Below are 13,644 nucleotides of genomic sequence, written 5' to 3'. Positions count from 1 at the left end.
CCAACTGATGACCTATAAAAAGGTGTCTCATTACCAAAATGTCACACAAGAAACCTCTCATGATGGGTAAAAGCAAAGAACTCTTTCAAGACCTTCGCAACCTTATTGTTGCAAAACATACTGATGGCATTGGTTACAGAAGGATTTCTAAACTTTTCAATGTTCCAGTGAGCACTATTGGGGCCATAATCCGGAAGTGGAAAGAACATTTCACCATATACTGGCCATGAGCAGGTGCTCCTTGCAAGATTTCTGACAGGAGTGAAAAGAATTATCAGAAGAGTTGTCCAAGAGCCAAGGACCACCTGTGGAAAACTTCAGAAAGACCTGGAATTAGCAGGTACCATTGTTTCAAACAAAACAATAAGTAATGCATTCAACCGGCATGGCCTGTATGCACGCTCATCACGCAAGACTCCATTGCTGAAGAAAAAGCATGTTAAAGCTAGTTTAAAGTTTGCTGCACAACATTTAGACAAGTCTGTGAAATACTGGAAGAATATAGGGCCTGATTCAGACCCCGACGCTATCCGCAGTGCGTTCGCTATTGCCGATGGTTGCTAATCTGCGTAGGCAGTGCGTGTGCACAAACAGTGCGTTCGCAGATCCCTTGCTCGCACAGCAAAGCCAGCCCAGCAGAGTGAGTGACAGGAGTGGCCGTTTGTGGGTGGTAACGGGCAGCCAGTGAAAACGGGGGAGTGGAGGTGCAAACGCAGGCGTGCCTGAGTGTTTCAACGCCGTTTTAGAGGCTTGCATAATTAACAGGAAGCGTCATAGTACACGTCACCAGCCATTTTTTTACTCTGTTTTCCTCTCAATGCTTGTGGTAGAAAAAAACTACCACAAGCACTGCGTTCACATCCGATAGTGGTCGATGTACCAGTGTTTTCACAAACTTCCAGGAGATTACGTGGGGCAGTGGGCGTCTCTTCATTCGCTAAGGGGAGTCCTGCATGCACAAAGTGAACGCTCGTACAGATAAGATCGGCGTGCTTCTGCCTTGACGAGCGATCGCTCCCCACCGTGTCACTTTCAAATATTTGCATACGCATCGTGCGAGCGTACACTCATAGCGACCGGGTCTGAATTAGGCCCATAGTCCGGTCAGATGAGACCAAAACTCTTTGGATGCCATAATGGCACTGCACATCACCCCAAAACACCATACCAACAGTGAATTTTGGAGGTGAGAACATCATGGTGTGGGGCTGTTTTTCAGCATACGGTACTAATTAATTATATTTCCACCGGCCAATAACAGTTACCAACCTGATCTCTCTATCACTGTTGATACCTCGACCATCCACCCTGCCCCACAAGCTCACTGCCTTGGTGTCATCCTTGACTCTGAACTGTCCTTTGTTCCCCGTATTCAATCTGTCTCAAAATCATGTTACATACATTTAAAAAACATATGTAAAATTCGACCATATCTCACACAAGACACTGCAAAAACTCTAATCCATGCACTTATTATTTCCCGCATTGACTATTGCAAAAGCCTCCTTACTGGTCTTCCCAAAAACAGGCCATCACCATTACAATCCATTATGAATGCAGCTGCAAGGCTTATCTTCCTTGCGAAACGTTCTTCTGCTGCCCCGCTCTGTCAGTCCCTCCATTGGTTGCCGGTTTTCTACTGTATTCAATACAAAATACTTTCACTTACACATAAGGCTATTAACCAAACCACACCAACATACATCTCTTCACTCATTTCAAAATATCTCCCAACCCGACCTCTCCGCTCAGCACAAGATCTACGTCTCTCATCCCCATGCATTACTTGCTCCCATTCACGGTTACAGGACTTTATTCGCGCTGCACCCACTCTATGGAATAACCTACCTCGCACAACAAGACTTTCCTCTAGTCTCCAATCCTTCAAGCGTTCCCTGAAAACTCACCTCTTCAGGCAAGCTTATCAGATTCCAGAACCTCCCACATAACCTTCATAGCTTCCATATCTAATTACATCCCCTTCTACAGTCCACACACAATCTCACACATCGTCTTTCTCTCACATCCTCATGACATTTGGTCGACATGCCTGTTCTGGCTGGACCAAAATGCAATATATAGCACCTATCCTTGTGTATCAATGCCTATTTCCCTATAGATTGTAAGCTTGCGCGCAGGGCCTTCCTACCTATATATCTGTCTGTTATTATCCAGTTTTGTTCTATTAATGCTTACAATTGTAAAGCGCAACGGAATATGCTGCGCTATATAAGAAATTGTTAATAAATAAATGTGATTGAAGGAAGGATGAATGGAAAAATGTACCGAGACATTCATGATAAAAATCTGCTGCCATCTACCAGGATGCTGAAGATGAAACGAGGGTGGACATTTCAGCAAGACAATGATCCCAAGGACACTCAATTGATTTCAGAGAGAGAAAATAAAGCTGCTAGAATGGCCCAGCCAATCACCAGACTTGAATCCAATTGAAAATCTATGGAAAGAACTATAGATCAGAGGGCCTGATTCAGACCCGCTCGCGAGCGGGTCGATATTAGGCCACTGTGCATGCATCCAAAAAAAAAAAACGCCCTGATTCAGTGCATGCGCTCTTTCAGAGCGTCCGGCTCTGAATCAGGGCCAGAGTTCATAGAAGAGGCCCACGGAATCTTCAAGTCTTGAAGACTGTGTGGAAGAATGAGCCAAGATCACACCTGAGCAATGCATGCGACTAGTTTCTCCATATAGGAGGCGTTTTGAAGCTCATTACCAACAAAGGCTTTTGTACGAAGTATTAAATAAATTTCAGTAAGTGTGTTCAATACTTTTTCCCTGTGTCATCAGGTGTATTATCTGTTCTCATCAGTTAAAATCTAATACGCCCCTATATGGGAGCAATATTTTAAATGGTATTGCAGTTCTTTTACCTCCCTAGATGTAGGTTCTCCTCGAGAACGCAGTACTATAAGTACTCTCTAGGTAGACTTGCTGCGATTGGGAGTTGGGCTCACATGGGGCGGGAGTTTCGTTTTAAACTAGCTCCGCTTAGCTCTATTTCTCCCTTAGGAACAGATGGACATTCTCATACATATACATGCCTCTAGTTGATAGAATATTTTTACTTTAGATCTCAGGGGAAAATCTCTTTAGACCTTACTGGGGTCACGGCCTGTCTGCCACTCTATATTCCTCCTTTAAGTGACATGTCTACATGTTATTCTCTATCCTTCATTCAAGCCTGTATTCAAAATGTTTCGCACCCGCGATTACTTTTTTGCCTGCTGGACTTTTTGCCTACGTCGTGTGTTTTGCAGGCGAAAAAGTATCGCGCGTGCGTCCCCGCTTATCCCCGTATTCAATTTGAAAGGCCGCGACAACTGCCACCCAGTGAAACTGAAACAGGCGAATAGTCCTGTCAGATTTGGGGAAATCAGCCTGAGACCCTCCAAAAGATGAACTGACATGGGGTTCATTATGGGTACCCCCGTATAACCCTGCTGAAGGTATTTGGCTCCTTTAAATGGTCTCAATAGGTGCTATATAGCGTTTTTGCAGAAGTGGTGAAAAGTAGCATTTAGCAGTTGTTTTTGTTGTTGAAAATAACTAGTCCCAGCAAATTTGAGGTACTTGAAAATGGGGGGTAGCATATTTTAAAAGTTCCTAAAGTGGGGTTTAAAAAATCGTGAAATATCCACCTTCCGCAAGCACCTGCAATCCAAAAAACACCTGGGCCATACTTGGGGACCCCCCTGGTGTCTATTTCGCTAGTTTTTAACTTTGTCCCCCAACTTTTGTTTTTTTCGCCCCCAAATTGAAAGCAATTTTTTGGGGTGTTCTTACAAATGACTTTAGTTTTTTAGACGCAGTTTACCTTTGGGAGACTGTCTTAAGGCTGCACGGGGGTTCCCGCAATGTTGTACCACAAAACCCCAATTCTGCACTTTTTTCCGCCTGCTATTCGTAGGCAAAACTTTTTTGCCTATTACATTGCATTGACTTTCCGCCTAGGCGGAAAGTCTTTGAAATTGAATACGGCGATAGTTTTCCTTTGGCGAAATGACATCATCGGCGAAACTTTTTCTCCAATCTCGGCTTTTTGCTCCAAATTGAATACGGCCCTCAGTTGGGATCTCTAATATCAACGTTTTCTCCTTCATCCGCTAGGGAACACTGGAGGCTGCGTGACAGTGGGGTATAGATGTATGTAAAACGGGAGCTAGCACTTTAAATTTAAAAAATGTGAATAGCTCCTCTCCCTCTATACCCCTCTACAAGCCAATCTTAGTATTGTGCCCAAGGGAGCTGGTCATACTTTGGGCTTCTCCTCAGGGCATAGTTTAGTTTAATAGCTAAGTAAAGAAGATGCTGAAACAAGCATTGAGGAACATGGCCGGCAGCTGACTGCCCCTGCCTGTCTGTGATGATGGAGCTGCCGGGGGACACAATTGCAGCTGCTTGCGGCTCTCGCACGGGTCCTCGGCTACAGAGATCACTGTCTCTGGGGTAGTGCCAGGACGCGCTGCATGCTGCACGTCGCGGTCCCCCGTTAGCCTCACCACCACCGGCAGCCTCAGCAGTTACTGTGAGTATTATCCTGGCTCCCTGATTAGCAGGGTTGCCAGGCACAAAAAAGGTGGTGTGTACTGGCAGCGGCAGTCCGTGGGTGCCATATACAGTATTTCAAAGGAGTGTCATAGCGGGGGGGGGGGTGGAGTTTAATGCTGAGGGCTGCTTCTTGCTCCCAGCTATCCCGGCGCTTCCATAGCACAGCCAACGGTCATTACAGTACTGATGCTGCTGGGCTGCTCTGATCGATTTGACAGCGCTGAGACTGAGACAGCCTCCCCAGGATTCATGAGTGATCAGTAGGTTTAGGCTTTATATTATTGCTGTGATTTATGCATAGCGCTTTTGGCACTGCTAACAGCGATGTGTGGGCGGGTGTGGCTCTCCTCCCTCTCTGTGCTTATCTCCTACTATATGTCTGTCTCTACTCTTACACTGTCCACTACACTACTGTATTGTTCATATGTCAGTGTTGTGTACCATGGCTGGAAGAGGATCTTAAGCTTCACAGAAAACTTTTTCTTGCACAAAGTGCGCATAAAAGTTTACACTGGGACAATCATTTAGCTCCTTGTTGTGTGACAATTGTGATTCAGAGCAGCAGGCTCAAGGATCACCCCAGACGCAGGAACCGCCGTCTTGGGCTGCTCAGTTCACTTCTATTATGTCACACCTGTCTGCAGAACTGGAGGCCTTTCGTAAGGATAGAGAGGTTTCCAGATCTCAGAGTTCTACTCTCTCACCCCCTGAACCAGCCTGGGCTTGTTCCCTAGCTAAGTTGGAGGGGCTCGCAAAAGCCATAACCACGTCCCACGCCCCTTCCCCGGGGACTTCACCACAGGTTCCCAAGAAGAGGCTGTTACCCTCAGTCCTACAGTCAGATGACTCTGAGGATGAGGATATGCCCCCACTAGAGGAGGGTGAGATTCATGATTCTGGGGACGAACAGGTTCCGGAAGATCCGGAACTTTTGTCCCAGGGGATAGAAGCTCTGTATTAAAAGTGGAAGAAGAGGACCAGGGTTCTGCTCGGCCTTTTATCTTTAGTAAAAATCAAAGACAGCCTGCCTCCTTTCCAGCATCTGAAGAGCTGGATTTTATCCTGACCACTGCCTGGAAACACCCGGATAAAAAATTCCAGGTATCCTGTCGACTTTTGTCCTCCTTTCGCTACAGAAAGCAGGAAGCTATGTGAGACTCACCCCCGGTAGATCCCTCAGTGTCTCGTCTGTTCACAAAGACTGTTCTGCCAGTACCAGGGGCCTTTTCCTTTAAAGAGACTTCCGACAGGAATTGGTAAACACCCTAAAGTCCATTTACACAGTAGCGGGGGTTATTCTTCGCCCTGCGCTAGCGAGCTGCTGGGTCAATAAGGCAATTGAAGCCTGGGCTAAACAACTATCTGAAGGATTACGGACAGGACTCCCAGCTGAGGATCTTATTCCTTTAGCAGAACAGATTTGGAAGTCGGCTGCTTATTTTGGCGAGGCTTCAAAAGAGGTATGTAATCTCACTTCTAGGTTGTCTGCTCTAGCAATATCGGCCCGCAGAGCTCTTTGGCTGCGACAGTGGCAGGCTGATGCACAATCAAAGAGAGCGGTGGAAGCACTTCCATTCACTGGTGACGTCCTGTTCAGCCCCGAACTGGACAAGTGGATCTCACAGGCTATGGGGGGGAACATCTACTTATCTCCCCTCAGCTGCTCCGGCTTCCCATAAGCCTTATTCAAGACCGTCCTTTCGTGCCCCAGGAAGATTTGGAGGCCTTTCCAGACTCGGACCTACCACATCTCGTAGTTCCAGAGGTAGAGGTAGAGCCGCAGCAACCTCTACACACCAGGACAATAATCCCTCCTCCAAACCCAGTGCATGGCTGGTTTCCCTCTTATCTAGGGTACCCCAGGGTGAGAGCTCTTCGAGATTTCAGGGCAGTGTGGCCACAATCTTGTCCGGATACCTGGGTTCGGGACCTCATCACCCAGAGGTAACAACTCTATTTCCAGATCCAACCACCTCGGTTTTTCACCACAGGTTTGCCATTTTCCAATGATAGACAAGTTGTGATACATGAAGCTGTAGACAAACTTCTGAACGCTCGAGTGTTGGTACAGGTCCCCACACATCAATTAAAACAAGGGTTCTACTCCAACTTGTCCGTAGTTCCGAATCCGGAGGGATTGTGTCATTGTGGGGCTCGAGGAAAATGAGTTTCTGGTGTCCGCTGCCTATCTTTGGCTCCCAGGGTATTCCCCAAGGTAATGGCAGTGATGATGGCTCTCCTTCTGAGTCACGATTATCCCTTACCTGGTCGATCTCCTCCTGAAATTTCCTTCCAGGAACCAATTATTACAAAACATACTGGTGACTCTCAGGCTCCTCATATGACATGGGTGGATCCTGAACTTTCCCAAGTCGCATCTGCAGCCAACACAGAGGCTTCAATTTCTGGGGATGATTCTGGACACGGTAAATCAGATGGTCTTCCTTCCTCAGGAAAAAGCAACTTACATTCAGGAGATGGTGCGGCTGATCTTACAATATCGACATTCCGTAGAGCCACTTCCACTCCAGGCCTTTTCAATAGGATCTCCTCCCAGTGGTCGGGATCCCATCTATTCCTGCACCAACGAGTGAAGCTGGCCCTCAGAACTTCGATATCTCTTCTCTGGTGGCTGAATTCATCTCACTTGTTGGAGGGCAAGAGGTTCGGAATGTGGGATTGAATTCTCCTCACCACAGACGCGAGTCTGAGGGGGTGCGGGGCAGGGACTCTGGAGAACCACTTCCAGGGCCGCTGGACACCACAGGAAACGACACTGCCCATAAACATTTTGGAATTACGGGCGGTGTTTTATGCTCTTTAACTAGCGCTTCACCTGTTGCAGGGTCAAGCCGTCAGAGTCCAGTCAGACAATGCCACGGTGGTGGCGTACATAAACTGACAAGGCGGCACCAGAAGTCTGGCAGCAATGAAGGAGGTAAGCCACATTTTTCTCTGGGCGGAGGTATTCGCCGTGGCAAGATCAGCAATATTTATTCCAGGCATGGACAATTGGGAAGCCGACTACCTCAGTCGTCAGGACTTACATCCTGGGGAGTGGGCACTCCATCCCCAGGTGTTTCAACAGCTTGTTCAGAGGTGGGGCCTTCCACAAGTCGACCTCATGGCGCCCAGACACAATTATCAACTGCCTCTGTACTGCTCTCGGACGAGACCCAGAGACCGTGGCAGCGGACGCACTCGCAACACCCTGTCTGTTCTGATTCGTCTATCTCTTTCCGCCAATTCCTCTTCTGCCTCTGCTTCTGCAACGCATCAAGAGGTAAAGGGCCAGGGTTCTGTTAGTGGCTCCATATTGGCCCCGCAGAGCTTGGTATTCCAACCTGCGTCTACTGCTGATAGACGATCTGTGGCCTCGACCGCTGCGAGAGAATCTCCTGCAGCAGGGTCCTTTTGTCTCTCCAGACTTAAGGCGGCTACATTTGACTGCGTTGCTGTTGAAAGGGCAATCTTAAGGCGGAAGGGGATCCCATCTAGTGTGATTCCTACCAAACTCTGGGCCCGGAAGGAAGTTACTTCCAGACACTACCACCATATCTGGAAGGTTTATGTGGTCTGGTGTGAATGGCGGGGATCGCCCCCTACAACGTTCAAGGTGTCCAGGCTCCTCCTTTTCCTGCAGGCAGGATTCTCAGTGGGCCTCCCGTCTTTGGTCCCTGAAGGTTCAGGTTTCAGGACTGTCCATTTTCTTCCAGAAGAAACTGGCCTTACTCTCGGATGTTCAGACTTTTTTTGCAGGGGGTTATCCGTTTGCAACCTCCCTTTGCCCCTCCCACGGCTCAATGGGATTTGGATCTCGTCCTCTCTTTCTTGCAGTCTTCGCAGTTTGAACCATTACAGATGGTTGAGTTTAAGTACCTCTCGTAGAAGGTTAGGGAAGGTGGTACTTCTCCTAGCCCTGGCTTCGGCCAGGCGAGTGTTGGCGCTCAGGGTCTCTTTCCTGTCGTCCTCCGTTCTTGGTATTCCATGCGGATAGGGCTGAACTCTGTACACAGATGGCATTCCTTCCTAAAGTGGTCTCTGCGTTCCACATAAGCCAGCCTATTATGGTGCCGGTTCTTCCAGAGGAAGCAGACTATTGCACGCTGGATCCATCTGACCATCAGACAGGCCTATGTGGCCTCCTCCAAGGAACCACCGGCTTCCATCACAGCGCATTCCATGTGATCGGTGGGTCCCTTGTGGGTGGCTGCCTGCAGGGATTCCATGGCTCAAATTTCTCGAGCGGCCACTTTGTTGGGCCGACATACCTTTTGTCCGGTTTTATCATTTTGATACGTTCATGGCCTCTACCTTGTGATATATGGCCGTACTGTTTTGTAGGGTTCTCAGCGCTCTCCGATTCCACAGGGGACACTGGATGCCCACCCGGCGTTGTTCCTTCCTGCCATGGTTGGTTGTCATTCCACGTTATGACTGGTTGTTATTTCTTTGTTCTACTGTTTTTTAGAACCTTTTTACACATGTTATGTGTTTGTCATTATGTGTACTTGCTTCAACTCCTCCTCTGCAGTTTGTCTTTCCAGCTTTCCATGGGCACAGTTTCATAAGACTGGCTAGTAGGGTGTATAGAGGGGGAGGAGCTAGTCACACTTTTTCTAAATTTAAAGTGCCAGCTCCCGCTTAGCACACATCAGTACCCCACTGTCATGAAGCCTCCAGTGTCTCCTGTGGAATCGGAGAAAGGGATTTTTTGGTAAGTACCAAAATCCTATTTTCTCGCACCCCTTTCAGGGTGTCCGTTTTTATCATATTTCCATACTCCATAAAATTGTGTAGTTACAGTTGCTTCTTTTGCAGGCCCATAGATACGTTCCAGGAAATTAGGCAGGGTCAGACATGGTTTGATTAATATTGTCAGGCATTATATACAAACTAAGTGGCTAAGCGCCTGCGGTTCCCTTCTAATGGGGAATTTCTTTTGTAACCACCATATCTACGGATCCGTTGTCCCTGGTTGAGGTCCAGGGACAGTTGTGTGGTATCTCTATGTTTACCTTAAAAAGTACAGAGTTTAAGTAATATCTTAGCTATGCCTTCTGTGACTGTCTCTTTTAGCTTTTAAGCATTTGAACACACTATATCGATGCTTACACTACGTTCTAGTGGGTGTGAGTCAACTTAAGGTTGTATTGTGTATATATTGACCGATTTATATCTCATAGCATGTAGATTGGCGAAGGAAGACCGCTTTATTGTGTATCTGTACATCCCCAAGAGGGTACTCACAAGATAGTCTGGTGTCTCCCCTGACACGGTTCCTTATTGGACGTTCTACGGTTACGCGGTTATGATTTTGCAAGTCATAAAGTGCAGTTCCCTTTATATGACCATACATGTGTCCACTAACAATTCTGCTTGTTTTCTACAAAGGGCGCTTCTTTTGCTGCAACAGTTCCAGTTGAAAGTCCAGTGATGTAAAGCATTGGGTTTCAGACCACTTACAGCTCTTATTGGTACCTTTCAGGCCTGAGGATACTGGCAGCTGTGATGTTGATCAGGTCGGGAAAGTTCTACAAAGTGACCAGGTGGCTCCTGGTTGCTCACAGGTAAATGGTCTTGTTCCACAATGCCTAGGCAGATGCTCTTGTTAACCTACACCTTACATTGCTCCCCTGCTGTCTTTGCAGTTATCTGCCCCTATTTCTTTACAGGTTTCCCGTTTAAGTCAGTTGGATGTACACCGTTAGTTTGCTGGTGTGTGCATCATTAGTTCCTCCACAACTGTTATTGCTCCATCCATGAGAGATTTGTGTTGTGAGAGTGGTTGCCATGGGGCTTCGCCAGCCAGGTTGGAGTTGCTGGTTCTAGTTCCAGTCTTTAAAGGGGTCAGCCCTTCCTTGTCTCATTTTCCTTCCATGAGCGTTTTCCTCCACTTGGAAGGGCAGTATTTCTCTATCAGGGATTGTTATTTATTTCAACTTCTCTGCCTGGCTGAAGGGCGATTTAGTTGTCTCTTCGGAGCGTGAGGTAGCTCGCAATGTTTTCTCGACTGTTGGTTGCTTCTATGTCTTCTTATTAGTCTTTAGGCTGGAATAGAGGGAAGCGACTGTATTGTCGGGATTCTGCGGCAGTCAGGTCTACTTCGCAGAACGCCATGATTCAGTTTACGGTTCAGTTTCTATTCTTCGTAACTCCAATGGGGCATGTTTCTTTTGCATGATCTTGTTTCTTCGTCCACCTTTTGGTTTCCTCGTGGTACAGGTGTTGCTGCCTCCTTTGTAACATACCGGCCTGAATGACTTGTTACACAATTAGTCCTGGTTCTGTTCTATACACAGACCCTCCGTCTCTAGTGCAGCTTCACAAAGGTCCTCCTGGTGTTCTAGCTTCAATTAGTAGGGTACTTGCGTAGCTCTTCTTCTAAAGCGGTCAATTAGGGTCCTTACTCTACAGGTGTGGCACAGGATGCTGGGGTCATCTGCATTCTTCCATTTTCGCGAATCCCCTGTTGTTCGTATGCATGCGCTGGTTTGCTTCACTGCTGTTGAGGGGGGGTTGGTGTTTTCTTCCAGGCGAGTTGGACGCTGGTTCTCATCTGGGCTCGTTAAAAGGTACAGTTTGTTCCCTTATCCTTCTGGTGGCATTGGTTGTCTTGCTATCTGAGTCTCTGCAAGGAGGTTTTTAGTCTCGGGGTCACCCTCTGTGCCGCCTCCTGCCTTGGGAATCTCAACTCATTGATCACTCCAATGCTCAAATCCTCCTGCTGGTTTGGAGCCCCTCATCTAGAGGGATTTTCATTTTGATCCTGACCGACTGTTTGGTAATTAAATAATGTATACTCTGTTTTTTTTCTTGATCGAATACATTTTTCTTTGCTACTGTTTTCTGTGGAGATTTCAGGCTTTGAGTTTATAACTTTTTGATACTCTGCTGTTGTAGGTTTCTATTGTCAACTGCGACGGCTTCTCTGTTTCGGATCTGCTTTTGTTTGTCTCGAGTTTGTTCTCGTATTGTTTCTCTTCCACCATGGATTCTTATTCGTCTCTGCTACCAAAGGTCTGGGCGGTCCTTTCGGTTGGTTTTATGATGCTCTGTCGCAATATTGCCCACTTAGCGACTAGGATAATTTTTTTTCATCCTAGTTCCTTTCTGTTCACGTGGTGTATTAGTGGGGTTTTTGAGACTGTTCTAGCAGTGTGGTGGTTTGGTCCGCAGCTCTTGCTTTACACTTTTGTCTTACCGTCAGTTTCTGGTGGTTCCTGTTTAGGGTTGGTCGCTGGATTGGCAGGTTCTCAGTGCTTCCCACCTGGGAGCTCAGCTTTGGGACATCCCCATTCTTTATGCTCCAGTGTCCCCTAGTGGATGAAGGAGAAAATAGGATTTTGGTACATACCGATAAATCCCTTTCTCCGATTCCACAGGTGACACTTAATGCCCGTCCAGCGCTGTTTTCCTGCATTCTTGTTTTGGATATCTTCTAGTTATATTGCAGATTGTCTGCATTGTGGTGTTGTGTACTGCATGTGTTCCCTGCAGGGGGTTATTTTGTTCATTCCATACTGTGAAGTTCTCCTTTTCTTCTTTCTCCGTCTCCTCTCGGGCTCAGTTTCTTTAACTGGGGCTAATGGGGCATAGATGGGGTGGAGCCAGTCACACTTCTAGATTATTTAAAGTGCCAGGCTATACTCTACCACCATCTATATCCCATTGCCTATCCTCCAGCATCCCCTGTGGAATTGTATCAGTAGATAGTGGATACCAAAATCCTATTTCTACTTCAGGGTCCATAGGGGGTCCACAGGGTGACCTTGGGGTATAGGTGATGATGGGAGTCATCGGGCACCACGCAGTTAATTTTTCTTCCCAGGATTCACTGGGTCCCTCTCCTGTTAAAACAGCCCATGAAGATCTTTTTTATCTTTAAAGAAAATTCCTTCAAGTGCGGACAGTCCAGGGGATGTCCGTGCTGCCGCTCCGTCACCCTGCCGGCGCCAAGACGCCGGTACTGATCCAGGTATCTCGGCAGGCCTCTTGGGTCTTGGCTAGCAGGGACCCCGGAGGATCCCTGGACTGCAGGCGGACGCTACAGCGAGCAGGTAAGCGGCACATCACCGTGGTGGTGCGCGCCGAGTCGCAGTCTTTTTTTCCCCCAGGGCTGGGGATGACAGCAAGTGGAGCCAGGCACTGATTCCTGTGCTTCCACTAGGCCACCAGGGACATTGGGGCTGGAGTTCTGCCGGAACGCTCCAGCGTCCCGGGGGTTAAACGATGGCCAGGGGAGGGGAGGTAGCCTTCCCTGTCTAACAGCCGGCTCCTCCCCGCTGCACAGCGCACCTTTCCACTGTGGTCTGCGTAGTTGATCAGTAAGTGCCATTAAGTGCAGGTGTTATTATTCTGCATTGTATGTGACTGTATGCTAGCTCTGTCTGTCTGTCTGAGTTTCACTTTCTGAACTGTCAGCCATTTTACTTTCCCTGTGCGTGTTCTTTCTCACTGAGCCCTAACACTGGTGTTGTCGTGGTGCAGCCTCACAATCTGTTGATTTCTGTGCAGAAGGTCACATTCAGTATATTGGCATCCTCTTCACTATGTGGCAGTGAGAGTGATGTGCCAAATTTGGCTCCCGTCCGTCTATCCTAGAGGTGGGAGACATGGTCCTTGAGGGATTAAGGTCCTCATTCAGAGGCGATCGGAGGATGCAAGCGGTCGCTCAGAAACTGGGCGGCCGCTTGCATCTTGACCGCCCACCTCTGTTGCGGTCGTTAGAGCTGTGGGTGTTAACCTACAGCCTAACGACCGCTCCGGTAATGGTCGCGATGGTCAGAGACCATCGGGGCTTACGACGAGAGGTAAGCCCCGGAGAGCTTCTGGCTCTGTCTGAGCCGGAAGCCCTCCACTGACTTCACTAGTGATGTCAGTGGGGCCGCCCCCAAACGGTATGCGTTCCCGTTTGGGCTGCCACCCCCCCCCGGCCCGCATTCCAAACGGGACGAGCTGTCAATCAACATCGACAGCTCGCCCCCTTTGGATCGAGACCCGCTACGACCGGCGCTGTCGGTCGTAGCGGGTCTCACGCACAAGTGGACCTTCCAGTTTGCGTACCCGTTTCCT

Source organism: Taudactylus pleione, unplaced genomic scaffold, assembly GCF_031769625.1.
Source record: "Taudactylus pleione unplaced genomic scaffold, aTauple2 ptg000256l, whole genome shotgun sequence".
Classification (NCBI taxonomy): Eukaryota; Metazoa; Chordata; class Amphibia; order Anura; family Myobatrachidae; genus Taudactylus; species Taudactylus pleione.
The sequence above is the reverse complement of the archived record's forward strand: the minus strand, read 5'-3'. Positions refer to the sequence as shown.